Here is a 15457-nt window from a genome sequence, read left to right on the forward strand (position 1 = left end):
AAATAAGCCATGGATGAACTATCTCATGGATAAAATTTATCTAATGTTAAGTTTCTGTGTTTCTACAAACCAACAAGTTACATTTATCCTTCTATAAATTATTCATGGATAAATTAGTTCCAAAATCCACCAGTAGAACTGAATTCAAGAGGCTGTGATTAGTGTGAATCTTGTTGTTTACATTAGAAACTCAATCCAAATTTCAATATCAAAATTAAGATACATCACTTTTATTGTTCATGCCAAATAAATTGTAATATTGTCCATGTTTGGAAGAAACTTCACAAGTTAAATATTTAGGTGTTATCATTGATAATAACGATTTATTTAACCTGGCAGAGTTAAGGCCATACGGCCTTCTCTAACGCTCAACCAGAAGTAAAACTGCGTTACAAAAAACACTACAAATTTGCAAAGTACAGTACAATTTTACACACAAAACTGAATAAGATGATAAAATAAAATGTAAACAACAAGTAAGTAGAAATCAGACATAATATATCATCATCATCATATCCGTCACGTATTAGACTCTACAGGATCTGTTACGGTCTCATGCCAGCGCTTTCGTGGTCTTCCCAATTTCCTCTTTCCTCTTAGTACATAAGTAAGAATCTGTTAGGCCATCTAGTGCGATCCATCCTTTCGACATGTTTTTTTCCACTGAAGTCGATATTGTTGAACAAAATTAACTATAGGAGACATAATATATAACATACAGAAAGAAAGGAAAAAGCATAATAAAATGTGAACAGCAGGTCAAAATAAATGAGACATACAAAGTATAAAAAAATAAAACAATTATTGATAATAATAATAATAATAATAATAATGATAAAAAATAAGACTAGTAATAATAATAATAATAATAATAATAATAATAATAGTAATAAAATAGTGCAGTACAAAGCATACAATGAATACATTATTTTTAGGTACACACAGTAAGGAAAATTATGATTATATATAGCTCAACTTATCACATTATAGATATACCATTATCGGAAAATATGAAAACAAAAATATAAAATAAGTTAAATATCACTAGAACATAAAAAAATGTGAATACGTGGAAACATGCAATACAACACTTGTCATAATAGTAAGTTAGTTTGGCAACTCGCCATAAGATAATTTTGTAACTTGGATTTGAAAGATTTCAATGCTCAGCAGCCCTTGACGTCAGGCGGCAGAGAGCTATATTGATCAATATAAGATGGGATAAACATACAGCTTACTTATGTTACAGGCTCCGTAGAACTGTTTATAATTTTGTCATGGTCTGAAGTTATTTACCCATTCATTATTTAAGAATAACATATTTAGCAATATTTGAGTCTATAATTATAATTATACTTCTTGTTTACATACTTCATCACTTTATTTCGGAAAAACGTATTATGTGTCTTTCACGTGTTCAATTTTATTTACCTCGTTAACATGTTTCGGCCTGCTATTGACCATCTTCAGGACTGGCCGAAGTGATATAGTGTTAAAAGTTGTGTAATCAAGATGTATATTCAGCACTTTATATTTCGATTTAGCTATGAAAACAACTTTCTAGTGTTAAATTGAAACTAAGTTGGTAAATTACCTTAGTTCATTAGTTTTGACTTCACTTATAGTCATCTTCAGAACTAGTTCTAAGGTAATTTACCAATTTAGTTTAACTTAATATGAGAAAGTTTTTTCTGTAACTAAATCTTAAGTGGTGTAATAATTAGTTGAGGAGAAAGTGCTAAGTCATATCTTATTCCATTGTCTTTGCTTAAAAAAATAATAATTAAAATTTGTTTGTGAAAACCTGACATATTTGACTTTTTAAAAACTTTGTGTAGGCCTACATAATATTGAACAAATTTACAATTTGACTCTGTTGAACTTTTTTTCACAAAAATCCTTGTAGGTCTAAATATAAACATGACATAGAAACATTTTATAATATTAGGCGAAATATTTCACTTCTTTGACTTCAAAAATACACTACAAAATTTGGACAAATTCATTCTTCATTATTATTATTGTGGATCAAGATTAAACAATCATTTTATTAAAATAAATCCAGAGTTATGTAACCTTAACAATAACATTTTCAGTAAGGGAATTAATTATGTTTCTTTAAATTGAAATTAGCCTGTATTAAAATTTTTTGTATAGATATTTTTCCTTTCATTTTTAAACTAGTGTTCTCTTATTCTCAATTTACACTTAAAATATTAATTATATCACTTAACTTGTAGTAGGGTATTATATTATTAATTAATTAGAACTGTGCCAAGCACGAGCATTTGTTCGTTTAGGTAAAAACTCTATTGTTTTTAAATATGTATATGAAGCTTAATTTGTTACTTCAATAAATTCAATTCAATTCAATAAATATTCTGGTTAAATTAATAATAATTTGCTAACGAGTTAATATTCAAAATATAAATCACATACAGAAATAGTTTTAACAAATTCAGTTCATTTTTATATGGGCCTGATTATAGCTGTTTTATGAGTCATTTAACTGTATCATATACAGTCTATTGTATGATATTTGGGAAGTCAGAGAATCATGACATTCATTAAAAATGGTCTTAGCTTCATCTTCTGTTGATATTAACATGTTCATTGGTCATAACAGTAATTAAATATTACATTTATTTTATGAATCTTCATACTGTTTTGTGAATTTGTAAATCATCCAAAATTAATAGTTGAAAACTTCCTGTGGCATAAAAAATCTGGAAGTTGTCAGCAGTTGGTTTTTGGGGGACATTGACACGGACGTTCTATATTGGAGCAATATTAGATTCAATTCTTTCTGAAATGTCGAGGACTATGGTTTTTGACAAACGGTGACTTTAAAAAAATTCTACTTTTGTGTACGATTCGAAGTGGCTATGTCTGGAAAAAATATTAAAAGCATATTAGAACTACATAAACAACCAGCAACTTACGATGAAGTAATTAAATGACATAATAAAATTATATGTCTTACGTTTCTCTACATAATCTTGGTCTCATAATTATTTGTATAACTTCTTCATCAGAATAATAATAATAATAATAATAATAATAATAATAATAATAATAATAATAATAACTAAAGTTGCTTCAAGAAAATACACGAAAAAAATCAACATGGGGGCTTGACCAACATTTATTTTATGTTCTCCATGTTGAACATTTGTCCTTGGATAAATAGATATCCACCCATTTTTAACTGGATAATTTATCCAATGATTTACCACAGGGTAAATTTATGATAATATGTAGAAACCTTTTACAGTAATTTTCATGTTTATCCAACGCTCTAGAAACCGACCATAAATGGCGGAAATTTATTGCTTAATATGAATGGAATTATGGCATAATATAGAGAAATTTTTGCTACAATTATTTTTATGCCGTGTGACATTTTATTATTTTTTTTTTTTTTATTTTCCGCCTTCTTAAATCTGTAGATAGCGTATACGTTTTCCAACCATGGGGTCCGTGGTTGGATTCTCGCTGTGAGCAATGGAAGAGATTTACCCAGTGAAATGGGACTAAATAGAGTCGTTTTGAGAGATAAATCAGGCAGGGGAATTAAACATACAGATATAAGTCTAATACCATTGTAGTCGTTTATGAAAGATTTTTTGAGATATTCAAAGAAACAAAAGCAAACAGATGGCAACATTGTAACACGTGTTCACGTAACAGTAGCCGTTGAGTCTCGAAATTATGTATGTAACTACACGAAATGTTCAGTAACCTAACGCATCACAGAGGGACATTGGCGGCTGAGCATTTTCTTCTTCCTGCTTTAGTTTTGCTTCTAACTTGAATGCACGGTTGCCAAGCCTTCCTATCACGCGGGGCTGTTAGGGGCTCAGCTCCTAAACGTCTCACCAATTATAAACAAAAAAAAAACTATCAGTAGCTGCAATCTCAAGTTCCGATTGTGAGAGTAAGTTTTCCGCAATGAGCTGATAATCATCCACATAAAGGTGTCCCGTCTTGTAAAAATCGTACGTGATTTGCTTTTTACAAAACTTGTGGGACCTCCAGTAAATAAATGTGAACCTACTCGGTATATAAAATCATGGCTGACAAAAGGGCGACATTCCGTCCTAGACATTAAATCCAAACAACGGTCGCAGAATGAATACGATAAAGCCAATTATGTACTTTGGAAATGTATTTCATTAACATTATTTCATATTTCCTTGTGTGCCGGTAACATGTATGCTAAAATTTCCTCGTCCTTCTGTAACAATAATTATTTCCTAGCTTATGTATATATCTTAAATGCTTAATGATTCAATTTCCATAAAACATAATTCTTAAAATCCGTAAACATTATGATTAAAAATAATTTAATCCCTACCTCTCACAAACAAGTTTTATTGGCAAATGTTACTAATAAAAACATTGCCATTTTGGGGGGAGTTATGCATAAAAGGCTAATTAATACTGAATGTTCAATGCTGTATTTTCTCGAATACCCCGCGCACTTTTTCCCGAAATATACAAGTAAAAAATACGGGTGCGCGGTTTATTCGAAGTAGAGTTAACAAAATTACTCATTTTCCTCTCGCTCATCTCCTAAGGTGGTAGCGCATGCCATTATCTTCAATTGTTAACATTGTTAAATGGCGTTTGGATTAGCAGTACATGTGTCAGAACCAAGTTCAAGTGTGATGAGTGTATAGTTTGTGCGTCTTATATTTGCAATTTTGAAAATGAGTACCGCTAAATGTATGAGACTGCGATCCTTCACTTGCAGCAAAGAATTTAAAATAATCAAAGATGCAGAGAAACATGGAAATTGTGCTACAGCCCGTAAATTTAATGTAAGTGGAAGTTGTATTAGAGGCTGGAGGATCCTGTTCCAGGATACAATTTATTGTTTTAACTGAACTGTATTTGTATTTAATAGTTTTTAATTTTTCGTGAATATATTTGTTGAAAGTTTTATTTACGTAATTGCTGTTTTTTCTTTATATTATTTCTTTCAAAATTGGAGTGCGCGGCTTATTCAAGGGCGCGGGGTATTCGAGAAAATACGGTAGTAATGCTATAAAATATTATTTAAAAATATAAATTAAATTAATACGCTATTCCTGCTTTTATTATCAGTTTTACGTAAATCATTTTTGTGCCCTATTTCAGAATTAAACAGGAAAGAGTACCTTGGGTGGGAGGCACTTCCTGGATTAATCTCTACATGGGCACAGATTTTAGGGCCCCGGTATCTAAAATGTTGCAAATTAAGCATTAAAGGACATATTTGTTGGTATTTTCTCTACAAAATCCACCAACATCACCTCCCCAACGTCTCCTGTTTTCTTGTAATACTGATTACAAAATTGAACAAGAAATGCCACTTTTCTTAAAACTCGTTCACAAAACAATTTAACTCACTGCCCTGATTAATCTCTCAAAAGGACCCTATTTAATTCCCTTTCAATCTGAATCTTCCGTCCACCGAACGGTAGGTTTACAGTCGTGGTAAACTAAGTAATGAAGTAACCAGAAAAAGTATAATATTAACCTTACGGTCAATACATTTATATCGAAAGGAATATTGAAAAGGAAGAGTGTAATGGAGCGCGAGATTCTGAATTGTGACTGTACCTGTGTAACGCATTAAAATGCACGTGACCGAAATGGCAAGTCTGCGAATATTTGCAAGGCACGTCTGCAGGAGAACGGCCCCAGAAATCCGCGCGGCGCTGCTATCGGCACGTAACCATACCGCCAATTTACGACACAGATAATCAAGACAGACAACGTCCATCGGAAATTTTGAGTAGTAGAGTAACCACGCGGACTGCACACACAATGCTTTCAGGAATGGCCACAATTAATTTTTACTCCGAAACAGAGACTCATTCACAATCATCCGCATGCAACGCTTTGTTTGTACGAGTTTTCCTTCTGACATTAAAATGAAGCAACTTTCAGCGATTGTCTTAAGTATAGTGAGGATCACATAAGTGCAGTTCCTAAAAGTCTAATTTGGCCGTCTCTTCAGTGTTGCCAACTAATACCAGTTATCACCAAATGGGGTAAAATCAAATGCTACATTCTGAAATAATAATAATAATAATAATAATAATAATAATAATAATAATATTACCAATGTCTTGCTTATATTTACCACATCTCATCTTTATGTTGCTTGGTGTTTTCTAAATGGTTCAATAATTTATGAAATAATACGTTTTCCTCCTAGACTTCTCGCGTATTAGTCATTAGAACTATTATGATCTAATATTAAAATGTATTTTGCCTGACATGAAATGTATTGCTTTGTCTAAAGAGTGTACGATTCAAGAGACCTAACCTAAAAATATATTTCCTTACTTGCATTTTCATCAGTTTCTGTACTGCAAACTGAAATTATTGCTGCCAACATAACAGTGAGAAAATAATTACCAGTTGTAGTATTTGTCAGTACCCGAAATTCTAAACAAAGTTGGTAAAAGAAAATTCAACCTGAGAGCTAGAAAATCACTATAATTCACTATCATATGTTATCTATCACTATCATATATTAATTTCAATTCAGGAATCCGCCCTTGAACACGAGTTCTACTCTTTCAGGGGCGAGCTAAATTTTTTCTGTATGTATTATATTTTATGTTACAATTATTAGCGAAATAATAAATAAATAAATAAATAAATAAATAAATATATATATATATATATATATATATAGTAATGGGGGAAAAATGATTAGGTTTCACCCTTAAGCTATTAATTAAGCTGATCCCGACTATATATTGAGATATTGCAAGTTATTTTGAGGGGATTTATGCAGTGATGTTAAACCATAATTAAGATGGGACTGTACCCCTGCGTTGGCTGAGTGGTCAGATCTTCGGCCTGTCACGCAGGCGGCTCTGAGTCGAGTCCCGGTCAGGTCTGGGATTTTTCATTTAAAAATCCATAGTGACACTTGTGGGGGACAAGGTCGCAGTTGAGGTTTTTCTCGCGATTCTCCCGTTTTTCCTCATATTAGGCATCTAAATTATTCCGTCACAATTTCGCCATTTCGTCATCATTCCATAGCATTTCCCCATCGCACGGCCTAGGGAAGAGTGGGGTTGCCTGCTCGAAACCTGGGTACGCAGCGAACCTTAGTGTAGTCAGCCGGTGTGGGTTTGGGAATGCGCCTAGCTTGAAGGTTAGCGAGGTTTAGATCATAACAGATCGCAGTGCTGGGTCATAGTGCCCTCTCCCGTAAATTTAATTCCATTCCAAGATGGTAATATATTCTGCTTGATGTACCCATTCAAATAGAAATTTATTATTTATTTATTTATTTATTTATTTATTTATTTATTTATTTAAATTTAAATATACAGAATAAAGAATATAATTGCAAACAAACAAGAGAAATAGAAATAAAATAATACAATCAATATAAAAAAGGAGATCAGTAGTATTAACAAAATTTGAGACCGAATGAACAGCGCTCGTGTTCGGTCACAGTTCAGATATAATATTAATAGGCCTATAAGAGAATATAAAATAAAATAAAATAGGAAATAAAATTAAAATTACAGTTACAGAAATTATATAATACAATATTAATATAAGAGAAATATAGAAAAAAAATAAAAATAAACAACTAAAATAAAATAGGAACTAAAATTTAAATTACAGCGGCAATGGAATTATATAATATAATATTAACACTTGAGAAGAATAATATCGCACGTGTAAAGTAGGACTATATATATATATATATATATATATATATATATATATATATATATTTCAAAATTATAGAATACAAATAATATAATATAGGTTGATTAATTCATACACATAGGCTATAAATTTATTTAATCAAATTGAAGATATTAACCCGTTTCTAATTTTCTTGTTATATGTTAGTGGGTTACATGTTAGAAGTTCTGGGTGTAATTTAGTTAAATGAACCTCTTTTTTATTTTTCAGGAAGGCCCAAAGACTTGCACCACAGCCTGAGTCTTATTGTGCCGACCTCCTTATTGTGTGATGATTTTTGAAGTCCTTAGGACCACAATCTTGTGAGTATGTGATTCACTGCTTGGTGCCACCTTATCGATTCAGCTACGGCATCCAGATCTGACGGAGTCTTCCTGTCGATATTCCGCAGCCTCCTCAGAGCGATGACATATGTTCGCAAATTACGTACTACGTCCTCCTGCATCCTATATATCACCGTAGATATCACGATTCACCATGGTGCGATCTGTCCAATAGAACTACACAGCACTACTGCGGCTGCCTGGTCTGCCGCAGTCCGCTGTGAAAACGCCTACGCCTCCCTGGGATCTATGCAGCCCCCCAGACAGATGACACCTGTAGGTGAATCACGACACCACGTCCGCTGGATCTGCTGTTCGACCTGAACTATTGAAGATGATAGATGAAGTTGAGTCTGAGGTCTAACGTCTAAAGTTACTCAGGAAGTCAAGTTACTCAAGTGATTTAGGGGAAAACCTCGGAAGAAAACTCTAGCCAGGTAACTTGTCCCAACCAGGATTTGAAGCCGGGCCCGCTCGTTTCACGGTCAGACATGTTAACCGTTACTCCACAATGAGCATCATTACTAAAATATTATGTATTAGGCAATAACTCAGGATTTGTTTACATAAGCATCTTCAAGCTATTGCAGACATCAACTCTCCTAGCTTCATCAGCTGTATTACATCTTGGTGCATTTTTGTGGAAAGAGTTTGACGTCTTTCTAATTGAAGATTTTTTTTTTTTTTTTGGAAAAACAACCATAGTCCAAAAGCATAAATTTTCAGGAGAAACAAAAAACTATCTGGCATGAGTGTTGTTGACACTTCAAGTATGAAATTCATCGTGCCGTTTCTTAAAGTGTTGTAGAAACTTGAGAAAACTGAAGTGCATTTATAATTTAAATCGCCTCATAGAAATACATGTGTAAATGTGGACAATGTCTGTTTTAAGAAAAATTCTCTGTTGTGGCTGACGTTTGCTTCTAATGTAATCTTTTTTTCTTCTTCTTATATCCTGTTTATTCTCCTTTCGTTGCTTACGTTTCTTCCTTGTAGTTATTTCTGCACCTGAAGATGACTATAACTAGATAGATGGATTTATTGAGTAATATTATACATACAGATTTTTATATTATCATAGTTTTCTCTAAAATCCAATGCACGGGTCTTCTGACCGTACGTGTTTTGTACCTAAAACAAGTCCTACTTTGTAGGTTTCACCCCCCCCCCACCTATGATTATATCCACTACTCTCTAAAAGAACACACATATTAAAATGAAAATGGCATAACTAATACAATTCACGTGCTAAAGTATTTTTCTCTGAGGTGGCTTTTCCTGCGTACATAAAAAGAAGCAGTACTGCAAGTCTGGTGCTGTTTAAAATTGTGTGGATAAAATATGTTTCAAGATGATATGAATCAGTTATTTGTTAATCCTATCATCGTCCTGGACAATGACTATTTTCACAAAAAAAGTCTTTGGACTATGGTGGCTTTATGAAAACCACTGAAAATTTCCACTCCTATAACATAGGACTATAGTATTTTTTCACTAACAACTAATTCAGTATTTGGTCGCTACAATACGCTCACCATATGCTTAATATCTCAAATTTGCATTTTTTGAACTATGGTTCAATTTTCTTAACTTTCAGTTATATTGTATGCTCTTGTTTCTGATTAGTTGAATTGTTTAGCTACACATTTAATCGAATTTATCTGCATTCGACATTCGAATTTCGCTCTAAATTCACGCCTACCGTGATCTACAGTAATCTCACTAGAGGTTTTGATTTTATCGATAAATCTGCGGGTGGAACACGAACAGATTTATCTAGAGAAAATCAAAACTCGAGTAGGATTTAATTGACTATTACACGATTAGAAGAAAGTATATAAAGATTAGAAGTAACAAAGTACTCCAATACAACAAAATATTAATTGGCTTACGAAAATACAACTGTCTTCAAATGTATTATTGTACCATCTCAACACTACACTAGATGGCAGTAGTGTTTTATGATTATGTTTTTCTTGTTACCGGTATCAGTTGTGCCAACTATGGAATCATCATTGAACTCTATGGACTGTTACTAGTCAAGAAGGCTTTGTTGATTCAGTTTCATTTTTATTAAAACATTTGCATTCCACTTCAATCATCCGGATCCCAGTAATCAACGTCACTTGACAGATGATTTTCAATAAATCTTAGTATTAAACAATCTCTGATACGTGACTATCCATAATATCATATAGCAGAAGCTATAACAAACATAACCTAAATAATATAAACAAGTGTTAGAAAAGTTTTAATTAGGGATGATGAAATAAACAAGAAACGTTTTAATTAACGGTGATGAAATAAAAAATAAACATGAATAATTTTAAAAGAAACAATTATTGAAAGTACAATTTTCAAATTTGAATGTTTTAGTGGTTGGTGGTTCAGTTGATGTTATATTGGACGTGTGCGTAAAAGAAGTGAACTCATTGATGTACGTGGTATATCCCTCAACTTATTCAGGATTTCCGAATGGTGCTCTTCATATATGACCAGTGATCTTTATTAATTCTTGTTCTTGAATGCCAATGCGAGTCATATTTGAAACTGCTGTGCATCGACTGGAGTGGTTTGTAATTTTTTGACGTCCAGACCAGTGCAGTTTGAAATGTTGGCAAACAAAGAAACAAATGCTAGGGTAGTGATAAAAATAAACAAATGCTAGGGACGCGATAAAATTAAACAAATGCTAGGGACGCGATAAAATTGTGCGATAAGCAGCCATGATTGGTTGAAAGACGTCCTTTCGTACCGTTTTATTGGTCGAAAGTAGTGTGACGTAGTAAAAGTGTAATAGTCTAATAAAATCGTTTCACAATATTCACACGCTGTTATAATGTGTACGTCATATTTTTATTATTGTCTTCTTACATTGCTGCATCATGATTACCATTTCCTTAGTTTTCTGATAAAATACACAAAATATGTCAGACTCATTTTGGAATAAAAGTCAATGAAAACTGAAGCGTCTTTTTTTAAATACCCTGTAGAATAATGGAGGCTGGTGGGAAAAAGAGAGTAAAAGAAACTGAGAAATTATTATCTTGTTGAAATTCTTGGCAATATTTATCTTTGCCTCGTGTAACATGTTTCTGGAAAACATGAGAATGCGCTTGATTTTATAATACTCGTGTACAAGTTTGGAGTGTATATTGGCTCATTTTACACTATTGTTGAAATTCTTGCAGTCGAAGATTTCGAGCATCATAACGTTTCACGGGTAATGATTATGCCACGATCAGCTGCCAAGCTACGAACATCTCTTGACTGTGTAAGTCCTGAGAAAGCAAACGATTGGAATCAAATTACTCTTCACATGTTATTTATCAATAGGTCAGTAAGGTTGTTTACTTTGCTTTGTGGTTTGTTCAGTGTAATAGGTTACGAAATCTTCTCCTCCTACTATCCAGGGATTAGGCATTATCGCCTTTTCAGGCTCAATTAATTATCGCAATAACTTACAGTACTTCGTACTCGTCTCCCTAACTCGTCTTGAAATCTAACAATGCGCTTCCAGCTTACCTACTTCTCTCTCGGCAATATCTCATCATATAATTGTGAAGGATCATTGTATTTATTGGAACCAAGGTCCACGGATTCAAAACCGACCTAAAGCGATGGATAAATGTTATGTTTTATTTAAGGACGCTCGCAACTGCAGAGGTTATATCAGCGTCGCCGGATGTGCCGGAATTTTGTCCCGCAGGAGTTCTTTTACATGCCAGTAAATCTACTGACATGAGCCTGTCGCATTTAAGCACAATTAAATGCCATCGACCTGGCCCGGGATCGAACCCGCAACCTTGGGCATAGAAGGCCAACGCTATACCAACACGCCAACCAGGTCGACAAAGCGATGGATTTGTCATATAATTCGTGAAGTATTATTGTGTCTATTGGATTCAAACCCTACCCAGAGCAATGAATTTTAAAGGAAGATAGAATTCTTACTCCCGCGCCGTAGCGTCGTGGTCTGAAAGACATCATTCGTGGACTAGCGTTACGGAATGGGTTCTGATTCGAATCCTCAAGAAGAAGAAATTTTCTCATGAAATTTCGGCCAGCGTATGGAGCTATAGTTCACATGTAAAACGAGGGGGCTCGGGTTGAAATCCTAGTTGGGAAAAGTTACCTGGTTGGGGTTTCTTCGGGGTTTTCTTCTCAAGTAATTGAAGCAGAATTGCTGGGTAACTTTCAGCGTTGGACCTCTGACTCATTTTGCCATAATTAGTTCACATATGAAGGGTTCAGAGCCATAGTGGGCCAAGCGTCATTTTTTAAAACCGGGAAAGCAAGGGTTAAAGTTAAGCAAATATCATAGTTTAATGAAGATTGACATATCATTTAGTTTTAATATGTATACTTTATATTACTTGCTATATATTTTCATTGAATTGTGATAATAACTTCATTTTAACCCCTGTTTTCTACGGTTTCAGTAAATGGCGCTTGGCCCTCTATGGTTGTGAACCCTTCATATTATCATCATCATCCATACCAAAGCCCGAATTAAGTTCACAATGCGGCGTGCTGTACTTGTACAAGAACGCGACCGTTCGGCTACATGTATCATGAGGTGTAAGCCTTCGGGTGTCTACCGTTGTGGCTGAGGGGTTAGTGAGTCTAACTCCGAACCCAGCGGGCCCGGGTTCGATTCCCGATCGGGACGATTTGCCTGGGTGAGGTTTTTTTCGGGTTTTTCCCTCACTCCTATGGATGAATATCAGGTAACTTTATCAGGCGATTGGAACCCCACTCATCTTCGCCACTTCCTTTCCTCCCCTATCATCCTTTCATTCATAATCCCGTTACTGGTTATCAAATCGCTCTACAGGCGGCCCTCCGAAGCTGCTGGCTCTCTCGACCGGCCTCCGTGGATTGTATTCAAGTGATGATGGATAGTTTCTGCAGCGGAACCCGGGGCAGACCTTCTCGGGGGAGGACTTCCACCTCGGACCGTTAAGAGAGCCTTGGGGGGGGGTTGCCGAAGCAAGAGTGGTACATGGACTCTGTTGGCTGTAGGGACCGGTGGTTAAGGGGGTCAACTGGTTAGGTCGGTGCGCGTAGAGGATTGGTGGGCACGCAACTCAATCCATATTGGGGGGTGTACAATAGACCTCAGGTCGTAGTGCGTGGGGTGTTCCCTCCCTCCTAACAAGAAAAAAATCCTTCGGGTCCCTCTTCCGTAAAAGAGAAAATAATGGGACCGGTGCCTATCCAGCACCTTAATGAATTTGGGGGACTACGCAGCCACTGGAAATTTCAATGGAATAGTCTTTTTCAGAAATATTTGTTTATTGTTAGTATAAGACATAGAATTTAAATATTCTAATGCTTTATTTTCAAAAGGAAAATATTTTACAAATGTTATGAGATTTGAATCTAAGTGGTCTTGGCTAGATGAAGGGTACTTTTTGTTTACATAACGTTTGCAGCACTTACTCATGGAGAGATCAGCTGTTAATGCATGTTTAATTTTTTCAAGGAGAAATATTTTGAGAATCTGCACTGTTAATTCCAGAACTCCAGGGTCAAGGACCTTTTTACTCTGTACTATATTCTTTCTGCCATTTATTTCAAATAGATTGTGTTAATATTACTTTTCAAGTGAATATTTTGACTTAGAAATGTCACAGTTATTTTGAAACTGGAAAAATGAAGGACCTTAATTCATCTGTAACATCCGTGACAAAATGTAGGTATGTAACATCTGTGACATGGAAGAAACAGCTATAAAATATTTACTGATTATGTTTTTGTAAACTAATTGGATGCCATGAGATTTGCATAGTTTTTACATGGACACTATGAGAATGAATCTCTTTTTCCTTTAGGTAGAGATCTATGTTTTACATTTCTTTTTAATAAGGTGTAAAGTGAGTTCACAAATGAAGAGTCCACTTGCAAGAATGATGGATGTCACTTTCTTGTCGAAAATGAACCAAGACTGTCAATGTATAGCTCAAGACATATAGAATATACATAGAGAGTTATATGGCATTAACACTGATAGTCTTTAACGATCGGAAAATCACAGTTAAGCTTTGAGCGCTAAGCATTTCAAACTTTCAACTGCTTCTCCTGAAATATGTATTCTAAATGACATCCATCATTCTTGCAGTGGACTCTTCAAATCTTGTAACATCCGTGACGAAACCTTTTCTTTATTTTCTGCAATAATAATAAATTTTACTCATTTTTTCTGCAAAATAATACTGATCGTCTAAACTGACTCTAATAATAAAAGTTGTCAAAAGTCATTTCAATAAATGTCATAAGGTGGGTGCTCCTGTTATGGCCATGTTCCTGATATGGCCACCCCCCCCCCCTATTGTGAGTTAGTTAACCAAAAAATCCACTAAATTGCAGCAGCATCCAGTGAAAGGGCATCCTGGTATGTCACTTGATCGTTTTCCATCCAGTCAGGTTGAGCAATATGGCGTCAGTTGCCTGTTTTGCGGTTTTCATGTGACCTCTTCTTATTTTTCTCTTGTAAGTCTCCTTTGTTTTATGCATGTTTTTCAAAGACTTATTTCATGAAAACCATAGTCCTCCATTCACTTTTTAATGTTCTGTTGATTGGTGTTGTCGTTGATGGCGTATCTTTTACGAGTTGTTCATAATCAAACGATTTTCGTGAAAGCTTACCTGCTCCTGATATGGCCATATCAAATGCACCATGGCCATATCAAGTTCATTTCACTTTTATTTTTTCACCTGACAAATTTACATGCCTTATAGCTGGGATTACGCAAAAATTTTATATTTTAAGAAAAACAACTTAATTTTGTATGGAAAAACCTGTTTTGACTGCACTTTTGAATTATAAAAAAGATTATTAAGTGTCATGTTTATTAATTTTACACCAAAATTATTTAATTTCAGCACAACTGGGCTATCAAACTGAAAACAATTACGATTTGTACAACATGGAACAAGGGTGGCCATATCATGTGCACATGTTCCTGATGTGGCCACTAGGTAGGCTTTTGGAATTTGGGGCTTTTTGGATAATTAAAGCTATTTTTATGGGGAAAGGAAATTGTTTTAAGAAAGTCCATTAATTTTACACCAAAATTATTTAATTTCAGCACAACTGGGCTATCAAACTGAAAACAATCACGATTTGTACAACATGAACAAGGGTGGCCATATCATGTGCACATGTTCCTGATGTGGCCACTAGGTAGGCTTTTGGAATTTGGGGCTTTTTGGATAATTAAAGCTATTTTTATGGGGAAAGGAAATTGTTTTAAGAAAGTCCATTAGACTGAGAACGAGTAAGAAAAAAGTGTTTACATTTTTTCAAAATGGCGGCTAAAAAAATTCTCAAACCTTAGCATGGCCATATCAGGGACACCTACCTAATTTTGGCAATTTTTTTATATTGAGCCGTCTAA

This window comes from Periplaneta americana, chromosome 2 (genome assembly GCF_040183065.1).
Source record: "Periplaneta americana isolate PAMFEO1 chromosome 2, P.americana_PAMFEO1_priV1, whole genome shotgun sequence".
NCBI classification, from domain to species: Eukaryota; Metazoa; Arthropoda; class Insecta; order Blattodea; family Blattidae; genus Periplaneta; species Periplaneta americana.